The following is a 25,254-nucleotide window of genomic DNA, read 5'->3' as shown; positions in this document are numbered from 1 at the left end:
CTGGTGCAGCCAGGGCTCTCATTGGTCTCTGCTGGTGCTGATAGAGGGATGGAGCTTCCCCAGACCATGCTGTCTGGTGCCTGTAGGTGGGAGTAGGGAGTCTCTATCCTGCTGGGATGAAGAGTGCTTCCCCAGACTGTTTTATTAGTGGTCTCCAGTCTATCTCTGTTGGTGCTGCCAGCAGAACTCCTGTTTTCTAATGGGAAAGGATAAGCCTACGTGGATTGTCTTCTGTTGCTAGGTTGGGGCTTGGGAAACATTGGGTCTTGGCACCTTCTGTTGGACTGGGGGTGGACAGCAGTCATAAGATGCTCTGCTGCTGTGTTGGTCCTTCAGTACTGGGGTCACTAACCTGTTGGCCTTCCTTTTTCAACCTTTCAGACTTCTCCTTTGGTTGCCTCTCAGGTTATTTCCAGGGTTTTAAGTTGTACTTAGCCAAGGAGGTTGGGGGAGAAACCATTTTAACCATCTTAACTGTGATGGTGTTCTACTTAACCATTTGTTTTTTGGATTATTCAGTAGTTTTAAATAGTTCTGTAGACATTGTTAGGGGGCGGGGGCGTCTTCCAACAGCCTGGACATCTGAAAGGCTTCCTTACTGCACAGATCCACAGGCCTGGGCCTGGTTGGCTGCCCAGCACAGGCTGTTACTCATCTGTCTTCCGCTTGCTTGGCTAGTGATGTCAGTTCTTTTTGTCTGCTTTAAAAGCAGGCATTTCTTATTGTTGTTGTTCTTATGCTCACTGAATAATGCAATAGTTTGTCACACTTCTAGCATGATTAAAACAGATAAACTATTGCCTTTGTAGAGCCTTTCCTTAGCCTATCATTTTGGTCGATTTTGTTTCTCTTTTGGCAAAGATTTTGTATTAAATTCAGCCACGCAATTGTATCTAATTGTGACCTAACTATGAGATATTTAATTTTTATGTGAACATTTCTGTTTCAGAGCTGCAAAAACAATGGCCAAGTTTTTTCACAAATTAGTGTGAAAAATGTTTTGACCTTTTCTACTTGTGAATGTGGAATTTGAGGTCATCTCAGTTCTTCAGTAAAATGTACCTTTAAAAAAATCAGAGTGGGAAATCCTTTATATTAGAAGCAACGGGTCCCTTTGTATAGTTTACCATAATAGTTTTGCACAAATAATTTCAGGTTAAAATTGCATACTATTTATTCCCACCCATTTCCTTTATTGGCTGTGACACACAGGAATTACGCCCATTGCTTGACTAACCTTTCTGACCTTTTGTTACTTGGCTATAAATTGACTTGGGTCTTTTGCAAAAACACTGTCAGGGGGGAAAAATCTTTTTGTTAGAACCCAGCCAACTCCTGCTTCAGTGCAGAACAGTTTGTTCTCCTGAAGAAACGAGCCAGTTCAGTGAACAGAAAAACATAGCCATAAACTGGCATCGCCAAAAACTGCAAAAGCGATTGCCCATGATCATTCCATAGAGCAGGGAACTTTGAGGCTCGGGGGAGAAAAATACAGTTTTGAGTTACAGGGGGTCTAGGCAAATGTAATAGACACGTTAGAGTTGTAACTTCTTGAGGGCCTCTTTTTCTGAGCTCTGGCAGTTACCAACATTTGAACATTTTAAATGGGAATATGGGGTTCTTCCTTTGCCTGCTGTCTGGTTTGCAGACTGCCTGTGGAGCATATAAGCCCCGCACTTGAGTTGACCTTCCCACTAGGTCTAGGTTGAAAGCTGCTTCTGTCCAACAATACAGACATTTCCTGAGTGACTGCTCCATGCGACCCATGGAGTCCTAGGTCCATTGCCCAGGGAAGACCTTTATAGTGGGCTAGTGAATCATACAAAAACGTGGAAAACTGTGACAGCATGGCAGCTGCAGTAACAAAACTGTACAAGACACAGACTCATTACTTGGCAGACTTTGCTTCATTTGAGTGATGTCTGCAGGTTGTCTAAGGAGTTTGCCGCATAGATGAGAGGAGAAGGGTGTAGTGGGCAACAAGGGGAGTGTGTGTGAAGTTGAATGGTGACAAGACAGTGAGTGTGGGTGTCCACGTACTGTGAGCAGAATTGCTTGGTAGAAAGTATGAGGAGGGAAAGGAGTGGTGGATTGTGGAACTGGAGAGGGACGGGGACCAGTAAGTGTGTGTCTAACGTGCCATGCGAAGCACTTTGGAGTTTATACTGTAGGCCATGGGAGCCGTGTCAGGGCCAGAAGCAGGGGGTTACCCTGGCGGAGTTGGAGTGGGAAGATGTGGGCTTGCAAGGAAGCGTGAGCTCAGGAAGGGATGGTTGGACCAGACTGGGAAAGGACCTGGACACCAGGCTGAGTGGGTACACTCTGGTGTGTGGGGCATCACTAAAGGTGATGGGCAATGTGCTTTGGAAAGGCACATGTGGTTGTGATGTGGTGATGCAGCAGTACATGTGAGGAAAGGTGTGTATGCGCAGGCAGTATCTGACACCGCCGCAGTCTGCACGTGGGAGGAGAGAAACCACACGTAGGGGCCGCATTGATGTCTGGGAAGCATGAGGGGTGAGGAGGAAGGCAGGAGCCCCGACACTTCTGAATTCTCAACATGCCTGGCAAGGATACCTTCACATTTACTACCTTGTCTCATTTCCCTGTATGTGCTGATAGCATCCCATTTTATAAAAGAGAAAACTGAGGTTCAGGAGATTAGATACTTCACCCAAGACCCATGTGACCTGTACTAGGAAGTTGCTGAGTCAGGGTTGGAACTCCAGTTTATCTGGCTCCAACCATAAAGACCTACCAGTTTTGCTCTAGCTGAGCCCCTCCCCGCCCTGGTGTTAGCCCAGTCTCAAAATGCCTGCATGCTCTCTGTAAGAGCTATATAGAAATAATAACTCTACTAGTATTTAGACTTGAATATTAATGAAAGTACAAACCTATTTTGCGAGCCTATTTTTCTTTTTCTTCTTACCTGTCCTCCCATGAAAATATCAGATACGTGATTTTACTCCTTAAAACCCCACCATTTTGGAAGAATTGGTATGGGGGAAGGCCCAACCAAATTGGCAAAAAGTATAAATGGCTGAATATCCTAAAAGAAATGTAATTTTATAATGTTCACGTGAGTGTGTATATACAATTCATATTAGAATGATAAACTGTGGCTTTCAGTAATTAGAGAAACTTTTAGGACTAGTATGAAGTTGATGTAATTTTTAGTAAATGTTTGCTTTTAAAGATTTCAGAAAACATTTTTCAGGTAACTGTACTGTAGCTGAAGGGAGAGGTTTACTAAGTAAAAACCATCTTTAGTCAAGTCCCAGGGCAAATGAAGGATTCTGTCTGTGAAAAATGGATTCTACAGTCATGAGTCCTGGATCCTAGGATTGAGACCTCGGAGGCAGTTGGGAGAGAACCAAACACAAACCTAGCCTAGGCTGTATCAGAACTCTATTCTTGGTTAATGGATCAGCCCCTGGTTAGTTACCAGAGAGAAATACTGTCCCATTTGGGACTGGAGCCTTGAGGTTCCAGCATCAAAGGCTATAATTACAGAGTGTTGCAAGCTGTCTCTTCAGCATCTCATTTCACCCTTTTTTTGCTTCTCTAAGTAGAGCCAGAAATAAAGAATGTTTTTGAGGTAGAAAAATGCTCGAAATGTGGGCAAGGTATCTAAATGTGAAGCTAGGTCTGTATTATGCGTTTGTGGCATCACGAGCGTAAGAAAATTGCTGGATTTTTAAGAAAAAATTAATCTCTAATGTGACCGAGCTGCAGCACTGTAGCATGCTCCCCTGCCAAAACAGAGATTATATATAGCGCAGGAAAAGCCAGCCCTGCTTTCCTCAAGTGGCTGCCGAGCAGAGCATAGCAGGAGAAACACTTATGTAAGCGGGCGCGCTCATTAGTTGGGCTGTAAATTCACACCGCTGGGCCGAGGCGGGTTCTTTGTCTGCCTTGCATTAGCTCTTGCTTCCTCACAGCTCTAGGGCCTGTGCCTGGCACAGAAGGAAATGCTGGAGACGCAGAACCCTAAACACAGCCCTTGACAGTGTATCTAGTGGAACAGACAGCAGCTCCAGCTCACGCTGTGGGCCCTGGAGCCCAGAGGAGCCCCAGCCCAGAGGAGACTTCCAGCCATGCCCGGGGCCTCTGGGTAGCTGGGGAGGCCCTCCATCGGTTGCCTCCGTACAGCTCACTTTCCTCCACTGTAAAGAGATGATGATAACACCCATACTGTTCACGGGTATCACGTGATGCCATGAAAATCGCACGCGGTAGCCCACGTGACGTGCCTTACCCAGAATTGGCACTTTGTGAACGTTCCTTTCTCTGCCTCTTTCCTTTCCTCAGACCCCCAGACCAGTTCCACCTGGTTTTCTCCTTACTGAGGAACATGGACACCTTTGTGAACTCTATCAGGCTCTCACCCTCTCACCTCGGGGTGCTCCAGTCCACACCGCTTCCTTCTCCTGTTTCCTCCCTGGCTCCCAGGAGTGGGTATCCCAGGTGCTTTGGCCTAGCCTGGGCAGCCGCAGCCCAAGGGGAGAGTGCGGGCAGGGGAGGTGGCCACTGAAGGCTCAGGCACAGCTGACATTGTGGTCATAGCCACCTCGTACATGGGCATCTCACACACTAGTGGTTCTCCTCATCCGGGTCCTCTCAGATCCTCCTCCCTGGGTGTTTCTCTCTTGTTTCAGGTTACTGAAAGGAGAGAAGACTGAAGATTTGCCCTTGCCAAGTTGCCTAGATCTAGAATCCTTTCTCTCGTCCTGCAGACGTTTTGCTCCCAGCCCGGGTCCAGCTGGGCATTCTTCAAAGGGACTCCATGGTGGGATCACTTTTGGCTCCATTTGTCCAAGTGTTGTCAGAGTCCATACCTGGGGGAGTTGATGAAAGGACACTGGGGCTCTCTGCTTCCTTTCCTATGTGGTTCATAGTTCCCCCTTCCTATTGTCCAGGCCCCAGTGGCTGCCACACCTTCATCTAAGGTAGTGGTGCTTGGCAGGACACAATTGGCAGTGTCCACAGACCTTTTTGATTGTTACAACAAGGGGGTGGGGCAGGAGGTGCTGTAGGCACCTGGTGGGTAAAGGTCAGAGACATTGCTAAATATCCTACAATACACAGGACAGCCCTCTAGAACAAAGAATTGCCTGGTCTAAAGCGTCTGTACCAAGGTTGAGAAACCCTGATCTAAGGGATTTCCCACACAAGGTAGGTTGGTTCTCTCTCTCTCTCTCTTTCTTTCTTTTTTAAAGATTTATTTATTTATTTGAGAGACAGCAGGAGCAGGGGGAGATGGAGGGGAGGGGCAGAGGGGAGCAGCAGACTCCTCACTGAGCAGGGAGTCTGCCGCCCGCCCCCCATCCCAGGACCCCAGGATCATGGCCTGAGCTGAAGGCGGACGCTCAACCGACTGAGCCACCCCAGCGCCTTATGAACTTCTTTTTGCTTGTCTACCTCTGTGTCTGTCCTGGGGGTCTATTGTTAACCTCAAAAGCTCCTCCTCCCTGGTAGGTGGCCTTACCGCTCTGAAGTTTTTCTTCACCCTGCTCAGTCAGAGCAGGTCCTCACCTTCAGGTTTCCAGACTGCTTGTCTGTCTGTTGCAACACCTAATCACCCTTTGCCTTCTGAAAGTCCCCTTCAACTTGGCTTGTTCTTTTTTTCTTGAAGCAAAAATAAGAGCTTGGTCCTAATGAGGATGACCATCCAAACTCCAGTTTATAGAATAATAGTATTCCAAGGCCCCACATCTTTTGCACTAGGAGAGTCCGTGATACAACATGGAATGAACACTGGACTTGACATTAGGGGATTCAGTCTAATAGCTAGCTATAACATTCCAGCTCTGTGACAATAGACAGAACTTCCCTGAGTTTCAGCTTCTACACAAGTAAGATCAAGATAATGTCTATTTCCTAGGATTATTTGAGGCTGTGAGATGTTAGCACAGAGCCTGTCACACAGTAGTCCATCAAATGTAGGTTGAGGCTGAAAAATAAATCTAAGGTCCCTGATGTGACCCTGAAAACCGAATTGTTTCCCTTTGCCTTGATAGCAGCAATCTTAATTCCGGGTAGCACCTCACCATCACACCTGTGAGAATACATAGAGGCCCTACTGGCGTTGGGCCAGTAGCACATCTTTTTCGTTGTGAAAGTACTAGAGTGCTGAAATGTTCACCTGTTTCTCCTGAGTCATTGGCTCCTGACTTCCCACTGCTTTGATAAGGAGCTGTTTCTCTCTCTCGGAACACTGGGGCCCTAGAACCATATCCTGAAGGTTGGGAGGTCTCCCTGACCTGGGTAGGCAGGTCAGCTGCCTTGTAAGGAGGCTGCTGAGGCATGAGAGGGACACTTCATCCATCCATTCGCTCCCACGGCTTCTTGGTACATGGAGACCAGCACAGAGGAAGTAGTAGTACGTTTTGTTCACACGTTATATTACATTTACCTTTTTCCCACAGTGCTGAGAGGTTAGTGAAAATTGATCCCATGTGCAAAGGCATTTGTCATATATTCCTAGGGCTAGGGTTATAAAAACCATCTAAATATCCAAACAGTGGAAATCCCTTCTAGTATTTGCCCAGAGAATTTAAAACTTACTTCTTCTATGTATGGCCTTATCTCTAGAACAGAGAAGTAGTCTGTGCATATCAAAGAAAGAACTGATTCCATCCTTGACAATAGCTAAAAAACATCCTAAGGCCTGCAGAAATGTCATCGGCCGTCCATTTTTATCAGTGGTTAATAATCAAGAAATGTTACATGAGTAGGTCATGAGTCAGAGGCCGGGGGATGGATGGTGTATGATCAGCTGGACATCAGTATCTATAGGGCTCACATAACAGCGGCTTATGATGGCTCCTCCTAACATGACATGCCTTCTTTGGTTTCCTCTGAATCCAGGGGCACTTAACCCTACATCCCAAGACTTAGCTCTTAACTCTAGTATACTTTCTTATGCTGTTCACTCTTACAGGATGTTTGTGTCTGTTTTCTTGCCAACCAGATGTGCCATAGGTTATGAGTGTAGCTCTGGAGTCAGGAAGACCTGGATTTGAATCCCAGCTGTTGCCTATTGCTTGTGTGACCTGAGTAAAGTTATTTAGCTGTTCAACTTTGGTTTCTGAGTAAATTGATTGATGATACTTAGCTCATAGGATTGTTTCAAGGATTAAATTAAATGAGGAAATAAATGGGAAGCAGTTGGCACAGTGCCTAACAGTAATTTTTTTTCGGCCGGTGGTGGTGGTGGTGGTGTGGTTCTTCTCCTTGAGGGCAGAGACATTGTGGATTTGCACTCTCCCATTTCTACTGTATTTCTTAGCATGGAGCTGAGCATTTCATAGTACTCAGGTATTTTTTATTTGAAATAAGTGACAGGAATACACATCTGTATACAAACATATGCTCAAGTAGGTAATCTGATAATAACAGAACTTAAAAACCTCTAGCAGTCATGTTTTAAAATTGGTCTGGCTCATTCTTAAAAATTTGGTACACAAGGAGGGGTCTAAGATAAATCAGTGCCTACTTTTTATAGTAAGTTAGATCATTTCATCTCAGCCCTTTTGCTTGGTTAGGATTTACTGAGATGTCCTCTGCCTTCTGGAGGATCAGTGTATAGAATAGCTGTTTGTGTTGTACGGTATCTTTCCAAATTTAGCCTACTTCCTCACCTTTGCCCATTTCCCCTTAAAAAGAGTTCTGAGACATGTTTCTCCTTGAGTTTACCTCCAAGAGACTTTGTCTCCATGTAAGAGTGAATGTCCATCTTTGTTAAATAATAGAGTGCACTCAAAATGCATTTTCAAGTTTGCCCTTGATACTAGGGATCTCCGAGTCAAATACAGTACCAGGTGAGATGTGGAGAACATTGTAATTTTCCCTGTCTCTCTAGCACTCCCTTCCATAGTAAACAGACAATATTTGTTTTTGTCTTCCAGTAAAGAGGGCTCAGTCCCACCCTCAGCTCCAGGGATGGGTCTTGATTGTGTAAACGCAGTCAGGTAACCCCTCGAATGTGCTGCAGTGATTAACCCAGCGGCAGTCAGTGCCAAGGTTTAGTGCCAGGCATATGACTCAGCTCAGGACATCAGAATGTTTGCTAAGGATTTGGTAAGAAAGCTCCTCAGTGTTTTGAGAGGCCTTCCCAAAGCCAGTCCTCTCTGTGTCCTTCTAGATGGTGTGGGACATGGAGCCTGGGACTGCCACATCCATCTTACTTTATTTTTTTTTAAGATTTTATTTATTTATTCATAGAGATGCAGAGAGAGAGAGAGAGAGAGAAGCAGGCTCCATGCAGAGAGCCCGACGTGGGACTCGATCCTGGGACTCCAGGATCATGCCCTGGGCTGCAGGTGGCGCTAAACCGCTGCGCCACCGGGGCTGCCCCCATCTTACTTTAATTAGGGAAATATTCGTAGGATGCAGCTAACAAAGTAGAGAGAAAAGAAAGGCCCTTGTTTTCGTTGTAGAGCAGTGGTATCAAACCCAACCTCTGGACTTCCCGTTACCTGTGCCACTAAACTTCCTTCATGATGTAAGCCATTTGAGTTAGTGGATTTCATTACTTGTACCTTAGAATCCAAATGGCACTTGGTAGCTTTAATTCTGTATATGTTAGTGATTCTAATCTGTGGACCACGACAGTACCTTGGAGGAGGTGGGGGAACAGGGGTTAGAGTGCCTCATCTTGGCAAAGCATGAATTGCTTATAGATTTCTGCAAATTAAGGAAATGTCTTGTGTATGTATTAGTATTTTTCAAATTTATCTGAAGATTTTGATTAATGAAATACAAAGTTAGGAAAACTGAATGTATAAATTCCTGTCGTGTTTTCGTATTGAATAGATGTTAAAATGGTAATGTAAATTTCTCCAAAAATGTTTTTTTGGTAGAGAAGGCATTGCTTGGGTGTTTCCTTTTTCTTCTTTCCCTCTTTCTAGTTCCTTCTCTGAATCCTTTATTACCCTTTTTTCCCTCCTATTTAGTCTTGTTATCTCAACTTTTGTTAGAAATAGTTGAAATATAAATTCTAATTAATTTAGATGTCTACATTAAGATTCAGCTCAGCTTTTCAGACCCTGCACCTGTCAGCTCTACACACAGGCAAACAAATACAGGGTATTGAGTGCTTTAGTATCAAGGGAACTGAACTGAAGTTCAGTCTCATGCAACAAATTGGGTCTTGGATGGGAACACATCATTATGGCCCCCTTGTTTCTGCTAGTAAAGAAGGACACTGCAGGTGAACTCCTGTAACCAGTGTGTTTAATAGATACCCACTGTGTACATATCATTATTGCTGAGGCTGAGTGGTCCTCCACAGAGCCCTTACCTCAGATATTGCAGTTTGAAAAGACATGTGCGCTAGATACTATATGAGCTAGGGCTATTTTTATAGAAAAATATATCAATGGACTATTCTGGAACGTTTTAGAATTACTCTACCAGAAGAGCACTCTGGAACCTTGTGTTTGATAAATGTCAATCGCTGCTCTTATGAAATATGCTCTTTGCTATTGCTCAGATGCTCTTTTCTTCACCTTCTCTATGTTGCCACAGATTCTTGACCAGTAGTTCCTAGCTTTTTTTTTTTTTAACCATATACAATGAGTTTTTGACATAGAACCAAAATTTTGACATCCCTCCCAGCCATGCACACACAGGTACACACACAGAATTTGTTGCAAGTAGAACATAGCAATAATTCATAACTATAACTCTCTCATGGCAAAGAAGCTTCTATTGGCCTGGCATTGGTATAAGCAAGCTAGCTGAACCCTATTCATTTCTTCTTATTAAATAAAGTATAGCTGAATGCAAGGGAGAGAGAATACTGAATGCAAGGGAGAGCGACTTAACATAAGGACAACCTTAAATTGTCTCCTAATTTGTTCAAAACAAAACAGAACTTACCAACTCTGGTATTTCATGTCAGCAGTGACGTAGGCTTACTGAGATCCCCAGTATTTGCCTGGCCCGATGTGCTGCTTCTAGAAGGCCAGGCTGAGACCGCCAGCTGGCTATGGAGCCCTTATTCTAAGACTGTGCTGCCACTTTCTTGTGACACTAGAGTCAGAACCAAAAGGGGCTTGCTGCCAGTAACCCGAAGGGCTGTATTCAAGCACTGACCTATTTTTACACTGTAATCGGGTTGGGTTTCTCTTTTTCCTCGCGACGCAGGACTGGCTCATTCTTTGGAGTGCTTGAGAAGCCAATTCTCTGGTACTACTTTGGCTTGGTTGTTTATCAGTTTGACATAGGCCACTCTTGACTGGGGACAGGAATATCTACCCCCTTCTCCCAGTGGGAGGATGGGGATTGGTTTATGAGGGTAAAATGAAAGGATAGGAAAACACGAACCAGGTGAGGATGGGTAGTTTATGAGGAGAGGCAGAACAAAGTGAACTTGACACTGGAAAGTGTTTGGGATTACAGGTCCAGAGCTCTGCTCTTTACATCCTAATCATGCATATGGACGCATTTACTCATCACATTTTGCTTCAGCTCCGTCTGTGCTGAGTGATAGAGGTACAGTGATAAGAAGATACAGCCCTTGCCTCAGCCCACAGTTTCCTGGGGGAGGGAGCTGGTTCCACAGTTATAGCACATCATCGCCGGTGCTACAAGGGAGCTGAGCTCAAGCAAGGCTCCTGGCTTGTTGGGCAGGAGCTTCCCAGCCAGGCAGGCCCCCTTGTCTCCTAGTGCTTTCCACTCTGGCCTGCTCATACCTCCATCAGGCCAGGGCCCAATCTGCATCATTTTTGTTTGTTTGTTGGTACTTAGATATGTGTAGAGGTCAGCTTATTCTGGTGCATTTCTCATGTCTCATGTCTCCTCAAGGAAGCCTTCAAGACAGGCGGGGAAGTGTGTTCTATGGCCCTGTTCTCCCAGTGGTGACCTGCTTGGGGGATGCCTTCTCACCCTGTAAGACCTGCTCCCACAGGGTGTAAGTTCTTCTCTGGTGTTTCCACTGCCTTTCCCCTGACCTCCGACCTCTGTTGGCACTCACAGCTTTGAGCTTCAGCTTTCAACTTGTATCTGTTTACACCTATATCTCTCTGTCTCCCCCACTGGATTGTGAATCTTGGACACAGGCCTGTGTTTTCTTCGTCTAGGATATACTAGTTGCTTTGCAGAAATGAGTCACACGTGTCACGTAAATGAAGTTTCCACTCAGCACCAAGATGACTGAAGCTGTGGAGAGGACCTTGAAACACTCTTGATTGATTTACAGACTTTCTGCATTGGTAGACTATCTTGTACTTCATTTAAAATAAAGGAAGGGATATGCAGAACGTTTCAGAGTACATAGCCTAGGAGGATCTAAAAGTGGCCTGTTGGCATTCTTGAGACAGATGCTGATAAGGAAGGGCCATGTACGCCATGACAGCTCAGGAGCACACACTAACTGCTGTATGTAACGTCCTCTTGAGTGCAGGGCAAATGCACATGATCTGGTAGGAAGCATTGCCATGCCTTATAATGAAATGTTCACCTGCCGGCTGATGTATCAGAGCCTGAATTCATTCAGAAGTTGATTGGGAGATAGCCATGATCAGAGGTTGAGGTTGCCTGTGTCGAGGCTTCTTGCTTTCCAAGAGGAAAGTGCCACAGTAGGAGCTGGAAAAAGATGGAAGTAGCAATTAAATGAATACCAGGACTAGCCTGGTGTAGGTTTCCCTTGACTCTTTTTTGGTTTGAACCTTGTATTTTGAGAAATACTTTTCTATGTCAAGAATCTTCCCTTGATTGAAAGACAGTTACGTACACCAGAGGGTGCTGTGTTTCAATTTCATATCTTTCTTTTCCATTCCTAAGGTTGTATGTTATGGGATTCGTTTGAAGATTAACCAGCTGAGGATTTGCCCTCAACAAAAGATTGTTGAAGGCCCAAACATACCCCACCCATTAGCATAATTAAAGACATTTGGAAGTGGCCACACCATAGACATTCTGAGTCAGCTTTGCTATATACTGCTAGTTGTTAGCTGTTAAGTTCTTTCTTTAAAACTAGACCACTTAGGCTGCAGCTTAAGTCCATTTTCAGTGTTCTTTTTTTGGTGGAAATGGAAACCATCTGGCCACCATCATCTGTGTAATAACAATGATTGAAGATGGCCATTAAGTCACCCTTCGGCTTTTTCTCTTGTCTGCAGCATTGTCTCTGTTCCTCTGGCCATTCCCCATAAATCTCATTTTCCAACCCTTTAATCATTTTGGTGGCTTTCTGTGGAAACGACATCAAAGACTCAGTTCCAGTGCCTCTATTCTGGTGGGATCTGGGCTGTCAGCTAATGGATACAGAATGTGGTGGTTTTAACCATCCAGTTTCTGTAGCCAGTCCCCATATTTCCAAGCCATTCAGGATCTGCTAACCATTAGGGGGCTGGTTTACTACCTCTTAATTGTGACACACTTTATAAATGTTACTAAGGTGCTGATTTGACTTAAAACACAAATTTTAGCTTGTGAATAATTTGAGCTCTTTTTTTTTTTTAACCTCAGTCTGGTTTATTGCATTTAAGATACTTTTCTGAGCTGTTTGATTATTAAGTGGATATGTCATCTCTCATTGGAGGATAATCTGATTTTTGTTGTGTTTCTTTCATTCATTTATCCACTCAATATGTTTGAGTGCCTATAGAATGTCAGGTCCCGTGCTAGAAATTGAAGATCCAAAGATGAACAAAACCTCTTCTCTAAGTTCAAGGAGAACTCATAATCTAGAGGAAAAATCAGACACAATACTAAAAAAAAAAAAAGAAAGAAACAATATAAAGTGTGTAAAGGTGACTTAAGTGCAGTAGAAATTTAGAAAAGCTTCAGTGAAGATGTCCTATTTGAACTGGGTCTGAACATGAATTAGTCTTCAGGGATAAGGGAGTTAAGGCTCTAGTGAGGGGACTCTAGTATATGTGAAGGCAAGGAGGCTGGAGTATCAGGGTGCAGTGAACCTAGGGGTAGCCAGGCCAGGCATGACCTTGAGTGGCTGAAGAGACAGGCATATGCCAGACTGAAAAACGGCCCATACAAGCCAACAAGTATCCAACAGAAACATAACATGAGCTGCCATATGTTATTTTAAAATTCTAGGAGCAACATTAAAAAAAAAAAAAGAAAAGAAATGAGCTATCAAGCCTTGAAAAGACATTGAGGAACCTTAAATGCGTATTACTAAGTGAAAGAAGCCATTCCAAAAAGACTAGTACTATATGATTCCAACTATATGACATTCTGAAGAAGGCAAGACTAAAGACAGTAAAAAGGTTAGTGGTTGCCAGGGGATAGGGGGAGGGAGAGATAAATAGGCGGAGCACAGAGGGTTTTTAGGACAATAACACTATTCTGTATGATGCTATAATGGTAGATACAAGTCATTGTAAACTTGTCCAAACCCATAGAGTATAGAGCATCAAGGATGAATTTGTAATGTAGACTATGGACTCTGGGTGATGATGTGTCCATGCAGGTTCATCAGTTGTAAGAAACGTACCACTCTGGTAGGGGCTGTGCATGTGTGATGTGAGAGTAGGAGTGATTTGGGAAACCTACTCAATCTCCCTGTGCAACTAAAGCTTATTTTTTAAAAAATCTATTAAAAATAAGAGATATGGGCCTAGATGGTTCAGTTGGTTAAGAGTCCAACTCTTAATTTCGGCTCAGGTCATGATCTCAGGGTTGTGACCTGGAATCCTGTGTGGGGCTCTGCGTTGAGCAAGTTTTTGGCTTCTCTCCCTCTGTCGCCCTCCCTTGCTTGTGTGCATGCACATGAGAACTTGAACTTTCTCTCAAATAAATAAATCTTTAAAATCTTGAACTTTCTCTCAAATAAATCTTTAAAAAAATAAATGGAATTAAATTTTAATATATTTTTATTTAACTCAGTCTATAAAAAGTGTTGGTAGTTTGGGGTACCTGGGTAGCTCAGTGAGTTAAGCATCTGCCTTCAGCTGGAATCATGATCCTCAGGGTCCTGGGATTGAGTCTCATGTCAGGCTCCTAGCTTCTCCCCCTCTCTACCACTCATGCTCACTCACCCTCTCTCAAGTAAAATCTTTAAAAAATGTTAATATTTCAACATGTAATTAATGTAAAGGTTACTAATGAGATATTTCACATCACTTTTTTTGGTACTAAGTCTTTGAAATCTAGTCTGAATTCAACAGTTATCAGTGCATCTTAATTCACACTAGCCACATTTCGAGTACCTACTAGGCATATGTAGCTAATGGCTGCTGTTCTGGACAGAGCAGGTCGTGAAAATTGAAACCTGAGCTTGCCTGATTAAAAAAAAAAAAACCCCAGTTCTCAACCACACTACTCTCCTGATCCCTGAGTACTCTAGGGGTAAACACAAAAGGAAAGGAGCTTGCAAACTACCATTTAATCCCATGGTGTCACCTGTTGCCCTCTACATTGCTGGTGGCCCAAGTTCAGACCACTGAGAGCTGCACTGGCCAATAGAAATATAATGAAAGCCACATGTGTGATTTAAAATGTTTTAGGAACCACATTGAAAAAGTAAAAAGAAAAAAAAAGATGAAATTAATTTTAAGAATGTATGGAGCCCAGTATATCCAAAATACTGTTTCAACATGTGTTTAATATTGAAAATTATTTATGATGACATATATAGACCAATGTAATAGAATAGAAAGCCCAGAAATAAACTCTTACACATATAGTCAAATGATTTTTGATGAGAATGCCAAGATCATTTAATAGGAAAAGGGACACTTTTTAACTAATGGTGCTGGGAAGATTACATATCCACATATAAAAGAATGATGGTGGACCCTTACCTTATACCATATACAAAAATAACTTAAAATGGATCAGAGACCTAAGTGTAAGAGCTGAAACTATAAAAGTCTTAGAAGAAAATGTAGAGGAAGAGCTTCATGACTGATTTGGCAATGATTTCTTGGATATATTACCAAAAGCTTAGGCAACAAAAGAAAAAATAGGTAAGTTGTGCTACATCAAAATGAAAAACTTCTGTGCTTCAAAGGACATATTCAACAAAGTGGGAAGCCAAACCATGGAGTAGAAGAAAATATTTGTGAGTTACATATCTGATAAGGAGTTAATATCTAGAATATAGAAAGAACTCCTACAATTCAACAACAAGAAGAACAAAGCCTGTCTTAAAATGGGTAAAGGATTGAATAGACATTACTCCAAAGGAGTTAAGTACATGGCCAAAAGGCATATGAAAAGGTGCCCAACATCATTAATCATTGGAGAAATGCAAATCAAAACCACAAGATACCACTTTATATCCATTAGGGTGGCTACTATAAAAAGAAGAAAAGCAGCTGCTGTGGAAAACAATATGGTAGTTACTCAGAAAGTTGAATGTAGAATTACCATATGATCCAGCAATTCCACTTCTGGATATATGCCCAAAAGAATTGAAAGCAAGGACTCAAAGAGCTATTTGTATACCCATGTTCATAGCATTAGTCACAATAATCAAAAGATGGAAGCAACTCCAATGTCCATGGATGAATGAATGAATAAATAAAATGGATAAATATATATACAAGGGAATATTATTCAGCCTTACAAAGGAATTCCAACAGATGGATGAACTTCAAAGACATTATGTTAAGTAAAATAAGCCAATAACAAAAGTACAAATACAATGTGATTCCACTTATATGAGGTACCTAGAGTAGTCAAATTTATAGAGATAGCAGAACAGTGGCTTCCAGGGGTTAAGGGGGAGGGAATGAGGAGTTACTGTTTAATGGGGACAGAGTTTCTGTTCTGCAAGATAAGAGAGTTCTAGAGGTACGTGGTGGTGATGGTTACATCACGATGGGAATGTACTTAAAGCCACTATACACTTAAAAATCAGTAAGATGGTAAATTTACACTATGTGTATTTTACCACGATATATTTTTTTAAATCCATGGTGAAGATTTAGGCAATAAAACATGATGGCTGAATTTTTTTGCTTATTTTTTTTAATTTGTTTTGAGGGTGAATGCCAAGGTGTAAGGAGAAGCAGAAACTTAAGTGTATAGTTTTTAAAGACCAACAGCTACTGGGGCACCTGGGTGACTCAGTTGGTTGAGCATCCAACTCTTGATTTCAGCTAAGGTCTTAATATCAGGATTGTGACTTTAAGCCCTGTGTTGGGCTCTATGCCTACTTTAAAAGTAGGGCATGAAGCCTACTTTAAAAAAATAAATACATAAAATTAAAAAATAAAGACTTACAGGGACCAATGGCACTTGGAAGTGATGGATTTGGAGCTTGGCAGATAGTTTAGAGCTGGCAAGGGTGATTTGGATGTCATTTGAGTATAGGAGATTGCAAGTTCCAGGGCAGGGGCTTTGTTGCCTTATGAAGGGCTTTTAGAGGTGTGGGTCTTAACCTCCTTTGGGTCCTGAATGACTTTGAGACTGGCTGAGAATTTGGAAAGAGCCACTTGACCGATGACCTTGGTGCAAGTAGGTTGGACAGAATGGGAGGAGGGAATGGGCCTTCAGCATGCCAAAGACCGGCTGAGGGAGGAAGTTGAAGAAGCGGGGTGGTGGAGGCTGGCTCTGTGGGGGCGGAGGGAGGACGAGAGAGGGCCAATTAAAGGGATGATTTCTATTCTTATGAGAGCTAAGTGGTATTTTAAGGAAAGTCAGATGAAATTTCATTGTCTAAGATTGTCATAGAAACATTACCACCAAACCAACATGTAGTATTAAAGTAGCCTTTAAAAATTGGATAAGCAAATACAATTTATACCAAATCTGTGATGGTAGGTGCATTGCATCAGTTCTCATGTGTGCCCTCGAGAATTTCTAAGAAAATTTTGATTTAAGCTCTGGAAATCTCATGAAAAGAACATAGATTTGCTTACTAGTTCACACCAAAAGTTACATGTCCCCAAATACTCTCCTGAGTGTTGGTGGTGAGCATGCATGTGTGCGCACATGTACCATAGGAAGAGGATTGAGATGGAAATAGGGAGATGTGTGTACGTTATGCCTGGTGTGATGATGCCTGGGAATAAATAATTGTTTTATATTTGCGCAGTCACAGCCACTCTTACTTTCATGATTTCTCATTGACTTTACTGCTTTATAGACTAGAGAAGGCTCAGGTGCTGAGACCTATTACTCCTCATTACCTCTGCGTGATCTTGGGACTCTAAGGTACCTCAAGACAGATCCAAGAGTCCCCAGAAGGCCCCAAATGTGTCTTCTATCTGGCTCCCAACACCTGTGTTCTGCTGTCCTTCAGGACAATAACTTAAAAGTGACTGTGACCCTGAGGAGTTCCAGGAAAATGTGGAACCTGTTAATCAAATCCAGTTGGTTCTTCTGACTGGGCATCATAAGCTCGGAGGTGGATTTATGTAGAACTGCTCTGGTTTTAAGTCACAAGACTGATAAACCCAGTGAATGTAATTTCATCTTACCTGTCAAGGGAAACAGAACTTCCTGATGAAATGCCACATTCAAAACATTACTCCTGGGACGCCTGGGTGGCTCAGAAGTTAAGCGTCTGCCTTCGGCTCAGCGTGTGATCCTGGAGTCCCCGGATCGAGTCCCACATGGGGCTCTCTGCATGGATCCTGCTTCTCCCTCTGTCTGTGTCTCTGCCTCTCTCTGTCTGTCTCTCTCTCTTTGTGTGTGTCTCTCATGAATAAATAAATAAAAATCTTAAAAAAAAATTACTCCTGAAGTAAATGTGTTAAAACTGCCCTCGGCAAACTGAGGCATCAGCACAGTCCCACCTCATTCCAGGGGCTGCGCTTCAGGCTCCTGCAGCTCTCTCCTTTTTTTCCCCCCTGCAACTCTCTTCTGCTCAGGCCCTGGAGGACTGTCCTACTCTGCAGGGGCCCTGGAGATTTTCCAACAGACAGGGTGAAGGAAACACTTACTTTGCTTCCCTCTCTTTTTGACAAGGAAATAGATTTGAGGTTTGACCTGTCAAATTCACTTAAAAGCAGAGGACTCTGGAGGGCACCAGGAAAGGCTGGGAATGAGCTTGAGCGAGAGGTAATTTGATGACGAAAGCTAATGGGCGAAAGCAGATGTGACTGCTACAGTGGGGCCGTGCTGCTCGCATCATCGCCTTGCGGAGTGCTTGAAGAAGAGTGATCTGTATGTTGTCTGAGAGCATTGAAGGCAGGGTCTCGAAAAGATTCGTGCACAACAGTGGTCCTAGCAGCATTGTTCACGACAGCCAAAAGGTAGAAGCTGCCTGAATATCCATCGACAGAGGATACAGCAAATGTGGTCTCTGCACACAGAGGAATATTATTCAGCCTTAAAAAGGAAGGAGATCCTGTCACATGGTACAACATAGATGATAAACCTTGAGGATATTATTATAAGTAAAATAAGCCAGTCACAGAAACACAAATACTGCATAGCTCCACTTAGATGAGGTATTAAAGCAGTCAGACTCTTAGAAACAGAAAGTAGAATGGTGGTTTCCAGGGGCTGGGGGGAGGGGGAAAGGAAGTTGTTCAGTGGGTACAGAGTTTCAGTTTTGCAAGATGAAAAGAGTTCTGGAGATCTGTCACATGGCAGTGTCCATATAGTTGACACTACTGTACAGTAAAGAAATGGTTAAGGTGATAAATTTTATGCTATATGTTTTTTACTGTAATCAAACAGGAAGCTGGATAAAACAAGTGATGTACCTTTTGCTGTTACACTTAATTGTCACCCTTCCATGGCTGGCCTCTGCGTGGGAGGTAGTAGAGTTAGAGCAGCAGCAGTCGCTGCGGGAACTGTGACTTACCGAGTGCTCGCCATGTACCAGGAGGCAAGCCACAGCCTTTCATACCCTCCATATCGTTTCACTGAGCAGCACGTCAGCCCTGTGAGGTAGGCATCACTGACTCCGTTTACCAGTGTGCGGTTGGATCGTGAGGAGTGAAGTTGTTTGCCCAGGAATACATGGGTCATGATGGTGGTGCTTTGGAACAAACCCAGCTCTGTCTGATACCAGATGCTTAACCCCATTCTCAGCTCACATTTATTCATCTGTTCATTCACTGAAAATCATTACTGTGTGCCAGGCCCCATGCTGGATGCTGAGGATACTGTTGGGTATATAAACCCTGACCTCACAGAGCTTAGGGCCTAGCTGGGGGGAGGGACAGCAAAGCAGGGAAAGATGGAAGGATGATGCAAATGCAGTGACAAATATTGGTAAATGTTACGAAGGAAACAGGGTGCTATAATGGTGAACTCTTCAGCATGGAGGCTGGGGCCTGACTGAGACCTTTAAAAGGGTGTTCAGAGAAGGTCTTAGAAGGGCTGTGATTGGGACGCCTGGGTGGCTCAGTAGTGGAACATTTGCTTTTGGTTCAGGGTGTGATCCTGGGGTCCTGGGATCGAGTACCACATCGGTTCTCCACAGGGAGTCTGCTTCTCTCTCTGCCTACATCTCTCCCTCTCTCTCTCTCTCTCTCTCTCATATGAATAAATAAATAAAATCTGAAAGAAAAGAAGGGCTGTGATTCTCAGAGAAGGGAGAGCATGCCATCACCACCAAGACCCTCTGCAGTCTACAAGAGCCACATAGCTATGACCCCTGATAACCTGGCTAAAAAAAAGGATAAGAAGGTAGAATTCAAAGAGGCAAAGGGAAGAAAGCCCAGAACTCCTCTCTCAGGATTGTAGAATGGCCTATGATGAAAGAATCCCAGTCCTGCCAAATTCTAGCAGGTTCCCTTGTCCCACGGGGCCACTTCACGTCTCTGGGCCTCAAGTTCCTCTTCTGTATGGGGAGAAAAAGAACATCTACCTACATAGATTTCCGGTGGTACTAGTTAGTAATGGTGAGAGAATAATTACAACACTGCTTCTGTTTATTTCTCTTCTGATTGGGCTACATCTTGAATGCTTGTTCAGCTCTGACTGCCACATTTTGAGAGCTCTATGGACAAATTAGAATGTATCTGAAGAGCTAATTATTAGAGAAAGTGGAATGAGTTTGGGGTGCTTACACCACAGAAGTGAGGGCCGAGGAGGGAAATGATCACCTCCACTGTGTGAAGGCTGATAGGTGGGCAAAGAGGTTGATGGGTCTCACAGTTCACTTGTTCTGTGTCCATTCAAAAGGCAGATCTAGGGGCAGCCCTGGTGGCTCAGTGGTTTAGCGCTGCCTTCAGCCCAGGGCCTGATCCTGGAGACCTGGGCTCGAGTCCCACATCAGACTCCCTGCATGGAGCCTGCTTCTCCCTCTGCCTGTGTCTCTGCCCCCCTCCCACCTCTCTCTCTCTCTCTCTCTCTCTCTCTCTCTCTCTCATGAATAAATAAATAAAATCTTTAAAAAATAAAAAAAAATTAAAAAGGCAGATCTAGGGACACGTGGGTGGCTCAGCGGCTCAGGGCATGATCCCAGGGTCCCAGGATCGAGTACCGTATCAGGCCTCTTGCATGGAGCCTGCTTCTCCCTCTGCCTGTGTGTCTCATGAATAAATAAAATAAAATAAAATCTTTAAAAAAAAAAGGCAGATCTAGAACCTGGGAATCAGGCTCAACTAAGAAAAGCTTTGTGATAAATAGTTACAAGTGTTACAAGTGATAACAGGCTCCCAGACCATGGATGTACTCAAATGGAGACTGGGTAGCAGGTTGCTATAGGAGTTTTTATATATTGCATATATTGTCCATGTATATATTGTCCCATTCCTTTGTCTTGGATGTTTCTAAGTTACTTTAGGACTATGGTTTTAAGCTGGAGGCAGATGAAATCTATTTAAATGTAAGTATTATACTTAGGGTTGTAGATGAAGTGGCCGTGTACACCAGTACAGAAGTTCAACTAAAAGCCCTTCTGCATTTATTAGAAGTTTGACATGTAAAGGAGCCCCACGTGGCATTGACCTTCATCACAGATTCTTGTTCTCTCCCCAACCCCATTAGCCACTCACTTTTCCACTCATTGCCATTTGTAACAACCCACACGTTTCAAGAAATGTGCTAACGTTTCTTCCATTTATATATAAATTCAAATTTTAATTTTTTGTTTTGAATACATAGCACATTCACATCGTTGAAAATTTAAAAGGATTCACAGGGAACAGCTTCCCTGACTCCCTGCTCCCACTTTCCAGAGGCAGTCAGGATTACTAGGTTCTCATGTATTTGTCTAGAGATGTTTTAAGTGTATATAGACACACACACACACACCCAAGCACACATCTATTTTTTTCTTCCTCACTTTGGTTTTTTAAAAATGATGTATCAAGATACCTTGAAGATTAATCCACAATAGTATAAAAGTGTTACCTCATTCTTGTTCGCGGGTGCATATTACTCTCTTCCCAACTTTGTGGATAGTGAGGTTATTCCCATTCTTATGCTGTTATAGTGTTGACAGTGGATTACCTTAGACAGACATTACTGCAGACTTGCTGAAACAAGGGAAAGAGCATTTCTAGTTTCATTAGCTGTTGTTACATAGTTCTCAGTAGAGGTTTTACTGGTTTTGACTCATGCAAGCGGTGTGTGTACTTTATTTCCTCAAACCCTTGCCAACACAGTATATTGTTAAACGTTCTGAGCTTTTCTAAAGTAAATGAAAGAAAGAGATGCTAAGTGATTTTAATTAGTATTTCTCTTACTGTGAGTGAACTCAGCATCCTTTCTCCAGTGTAAGATCTTGCTGGACTTTGTAGTGAGGCCACTGGCAAATGTCATCAGTGCGGTCTGAGCCTAGAAGGAGGAGGGGGGAGGAGCGTCATATCCACAGGGGAGAGCCAGAGAGTTCTTTTTTGAATGAATGTTCTTGAGAGGTTCAAGCCAGCTCACTCTCCTGTAAGCTATTTAGCCTGTAAACTCTCTGGCCCATGCTGGAAAATTTCAATTAAAACAAAACAAATGTAATTCAGAAGTAAGACCACATCCAGAACAAACCATTTATGTTGCTTTTTAAAAATCTTTCGTTCTAAATTTAATAAAGTAATCTACTCTTGAAGCACAATTTAGGATGCAGGTAACATACCATCTAACTTTGGAAGGAGCTGTCCCACACTTCCGGGTGCAGGTTCTAACTGGTTGCCTCTCAGGGTATCCTGGGTTTGCTCCCAGCACCCTCCTGTCCCCAGCTCCTGACCCCTGCCTGTCATCTTTCCGCCTTTCCCCTCCTCTCTGCAGTTTCTCTGTGGGTTTGAGCAGCTTTTGGCACAGAGCAAAGTCTTTTCACTGGGAACGTTGCCCTTGCCCAGCCTCCCTGCTCATTAGCAGCCTGACCCATTACTTCTCTAAAACACTTCTGACCAAACCAGCTCCATCCAGTTTTACACCTAGAAAGGAACCTTCTAGTCTTAGCAGCACAGATTTGCTTTTGATTTTTGCAGGTTCAAATCTATCTTGGTTGCTGGCAATGCCATGCTTCCAGTCTCTCAGGTCAGAGACCTCAGAGTGTCCACACGCTCCATCTAGTCCTTTAGGAAATCTTGTCAGCTCTAATTTCCAAATGTATTTAGAATCCAGCCACTTCTCTTCACCTCCATCTGTGCTATCCCGGTCCACACTGCTGCCTTCTCTTGCCTGGATTGCTGGCATAACCTCCTGACAGGTTTCCTGCTCCACCACTTCTTCCTGCCGTCTGTTCTCCATACAGCCAGCAGAGGCATCCCGTAGCACGTTGGAGCCTGTCAGCCCTCTCTGTTCCAAGCTTTCCCCGTGGCTCTGCCCATCTTAGAGAAACTCTGTCGTCACAGGGTTCTGCGCAGTGGGCCTCCTCACCTCTTGGGCTTATCTCCTCCTGCTTTCTTGACTACTCCCATCCAGCTGTACTGGCTGCCTTGCTGTCCTTTGAACCAGCCAGGCACATTCCCACTTTAAGGTCCGTGAGCCAGCATGTGCCTCTGCCTAGAATGCTCTCCCCACACATCCAGATGGCTCACTTCCTCACCTTCAAGTCTGCTGCAATGTCCCATTTTTGGTGAGAAGACCAATCCAAATACCATGTTTAACATTGCGACCTCATCCGCGTCCCACCTTCCCTGCTTAATTTTTCTCCATTGCACTTAATACAACTCTTTTAACACACAATTTCATTTATTTGGTTTATTGCCTCCCCACTGCCCAAACTAGAATGTGAACTCCAGGAAGGCAGAGATTTTTTGTTTATTTTGTGGTTTTTTGTTTGTTTCTTTTTTAATGTTTATGGTATATTGTAGCATCTAGAACAGTGCCTGGCATGGGGCAAGTGCTTGGTAAACAGTTGTTAAATGAATTAACTATTTCTCTTTTCCTTACCAAACTTCTTCCTCAGAGCCTGTCAAATCTAAGCTAAATCAAAGTGTGTTTTGGTAGTAATGATGTGAATTAAATCCAAGAGCACTGATCCATATTTTTTCTGAAGAAGCTCACAGTATAAATACTCTAGCATCATTTGGGTAACAATTTTTATGGAAGGACTAAGTATGACAAGAAATGCCATTAAGGAAAATGACAAATATATTCAGACTACATCTGGCGGATTCAGTTTAGATTCAGGTGTCACTCCTAAGAAGGTTATAGAAAAACGAGAGTGTATTCGGAGAAAAGCAGTGGGGTGATGCAGACATTCCAACTTATGACACGAAATACAGGAACAAGGATGACTGATCTGGGGGGAAAGACTGCTAGGGAATATGATTCATTTTTTCAAATGTTGAAAAGGTGTCATTGGAAGATTAGTAGGTCTACAGATCTTCTCTATAGACCTGTAATCATTTCCTTATTTTCCTCTCCCCTATCCAAACCACAGCTAGCTTTTGTGGAACTTGATCTAGAATATAAGCATAAAGAATATATGAATATAAAGAATATAAGTATAGGGATGCCTGGATTGCTTAGCAGTTGAGTGTCTGCCTTTGGCTCAGGGCATGATCCCGGAGTCCCGAGATCGAATCCCACATCAGGCTCCCTGCATGGAGCCTGCTTTGCTTCTCTCTCTGCCTGTGTCTCTGCCTCTTTCTCTCTCTCTGTTTCTCATGAATAAATAAAATCTTTTTTCTAAAAGAATGTAAGTATAAATTTATAAAAAAAATATATAGATGTAGGCCACTGAAGGTGCCCATGCCAGTGACGGTCCCCAGAGCATCAGCTTCCTCAGTTTCATGGGAAACCATCCCACTCAGACTGCGTACACCAGCAAGACTGAGCTCCTTGTGGCCCTCTGAATGTACCATGTTTTTTCACTTCCCTTTATGGCTCCACAGAGTGTTCCCTGTCTGGAACACTCATTTCTCAACGATATCTACTCATCCTTTAACTTCTAATTCAAAGGCTGCCTCTTCTCTGAGGCCTCAGCAAGTCCTCCAGATAACTTAGATTGGTGGTACGGCTTTTCCTACACCCTCATTGAATCTTGTACATGCCTCCACTATGGCGCTTGGCTTACTGTTTGATTTTGCTTGATTGTTTGTCAAGCTTCCCTTATACTGTGTATCAGTCAGGATGGGATGGTTTATGCTGTAGTCACAAGTAGGTCCAAAAACCGTATAGTGGCTTAAAACAGCAAAGGTTATTTCTTGCTCACACTATGTGTACATTGTGGGTCAGCTTTTGTTCTCACTTTATGCTAACAGAGTAGCCACAGTCTGGAACACTGCCAGTTGCGGGCCAGACACAGATAGCGAGGCAAAGCATGAAACTTTCTCTTAAAGCTTTCTCCTAGAAATGGCACACTTGCCTGCATTTCATTGGTTATATCTGACTTTAGGTGAGCAGGGAAATCCAGTGTGTCCAGAAGGAGAGCAGGCTTTGGGATACTGGCAGATAGCCTCATAGCCTAGAGCCACAGCAAAAGCTTCTTGTGAGCAGGGGTGCATCTTTCTAAAAATTTTTGTATATCCAGTATCTAGCACATGGTACTTAGCACATAAAACCTTTTGATTTTATTTATAGTAAGCCCTAAACTATTTTTGAGTGAAAAATTTAGAGAGAAAAGCCTACCAGAAGTTTCTCTCTCTTTGCTTACTGCAAGGAACCCTTCCCAACGTCTTTTCAACCTCAGTAATAGATGCTGACCTTTGTGTCTCTGGAAGTATTCAAGCATAGGCTTTCCTAACCAGTTAGTGATATTTTCAAGATGATTCATGCAAAGATGAGTGGTTGAAATATGCCGTCTCTAAAATCCCTTTAATTCTGAGTACTCTGTATTTATATCATAATCACCTTTCTGAGCTTGAGAAAGAATAAATTAGTGTTCACCAAAGAGGTGATAACATCCGACGGGAACAGGCTATTTCTGTTGGTGACTTGACAGAAACAAGAATTGTTTGAGGGGGGGAACAAGGATAGAGCTCTGGCCCC

At 43.3% G+C, this 25,254-nt stretch overlaps 1 protein-coding gene across 8 annotated transcripts in view; it reads left to right on the top strand.

The window, feature by feature from the left end:
* ZHX3 (zinc fingers and homeoboxes 3) overlaps nucleotides 1–25,254 on the top strand; it is a 125,885-nt gene that overhangs the window by 75,782 nt on the left and 24,849 nt on the right. Inside the window, exon 1 of one of the 8 annotated variants that reach the window (XM_077873177.1) lies at nucleotides 5,054–5,175. The exons of the other annotated variants lie outside the window; for them this stretch is intronic. The gene's annotated coding sequence lies outside the window, so the exon portion shown is untranslated. Of the gene's footprint in view, nucleotides 1–5,053; nucleotides 5,176–25,254 lie in introns of those variants that run through there. 8 annotated transcript variants of the gene reach the window in all.

This window comes from Canis aureus, chromosome 26 (assembly GCF_053574225.1).
Source record: "Canis aureus isolate CA01 chromosome 26, VMU_Caureus_v.1.0, whole genome shotgun sequence".
Classification (NCBI taxonomy): domain Eukaryota; kingdom Metazoa; phylum Chordata; class Mammalia; order Carnivora; family Canidae; genus Canis; species Canis aureus.
This window is presented reverse-complemented; position numbering and strand designations above follow the sequence as displayed.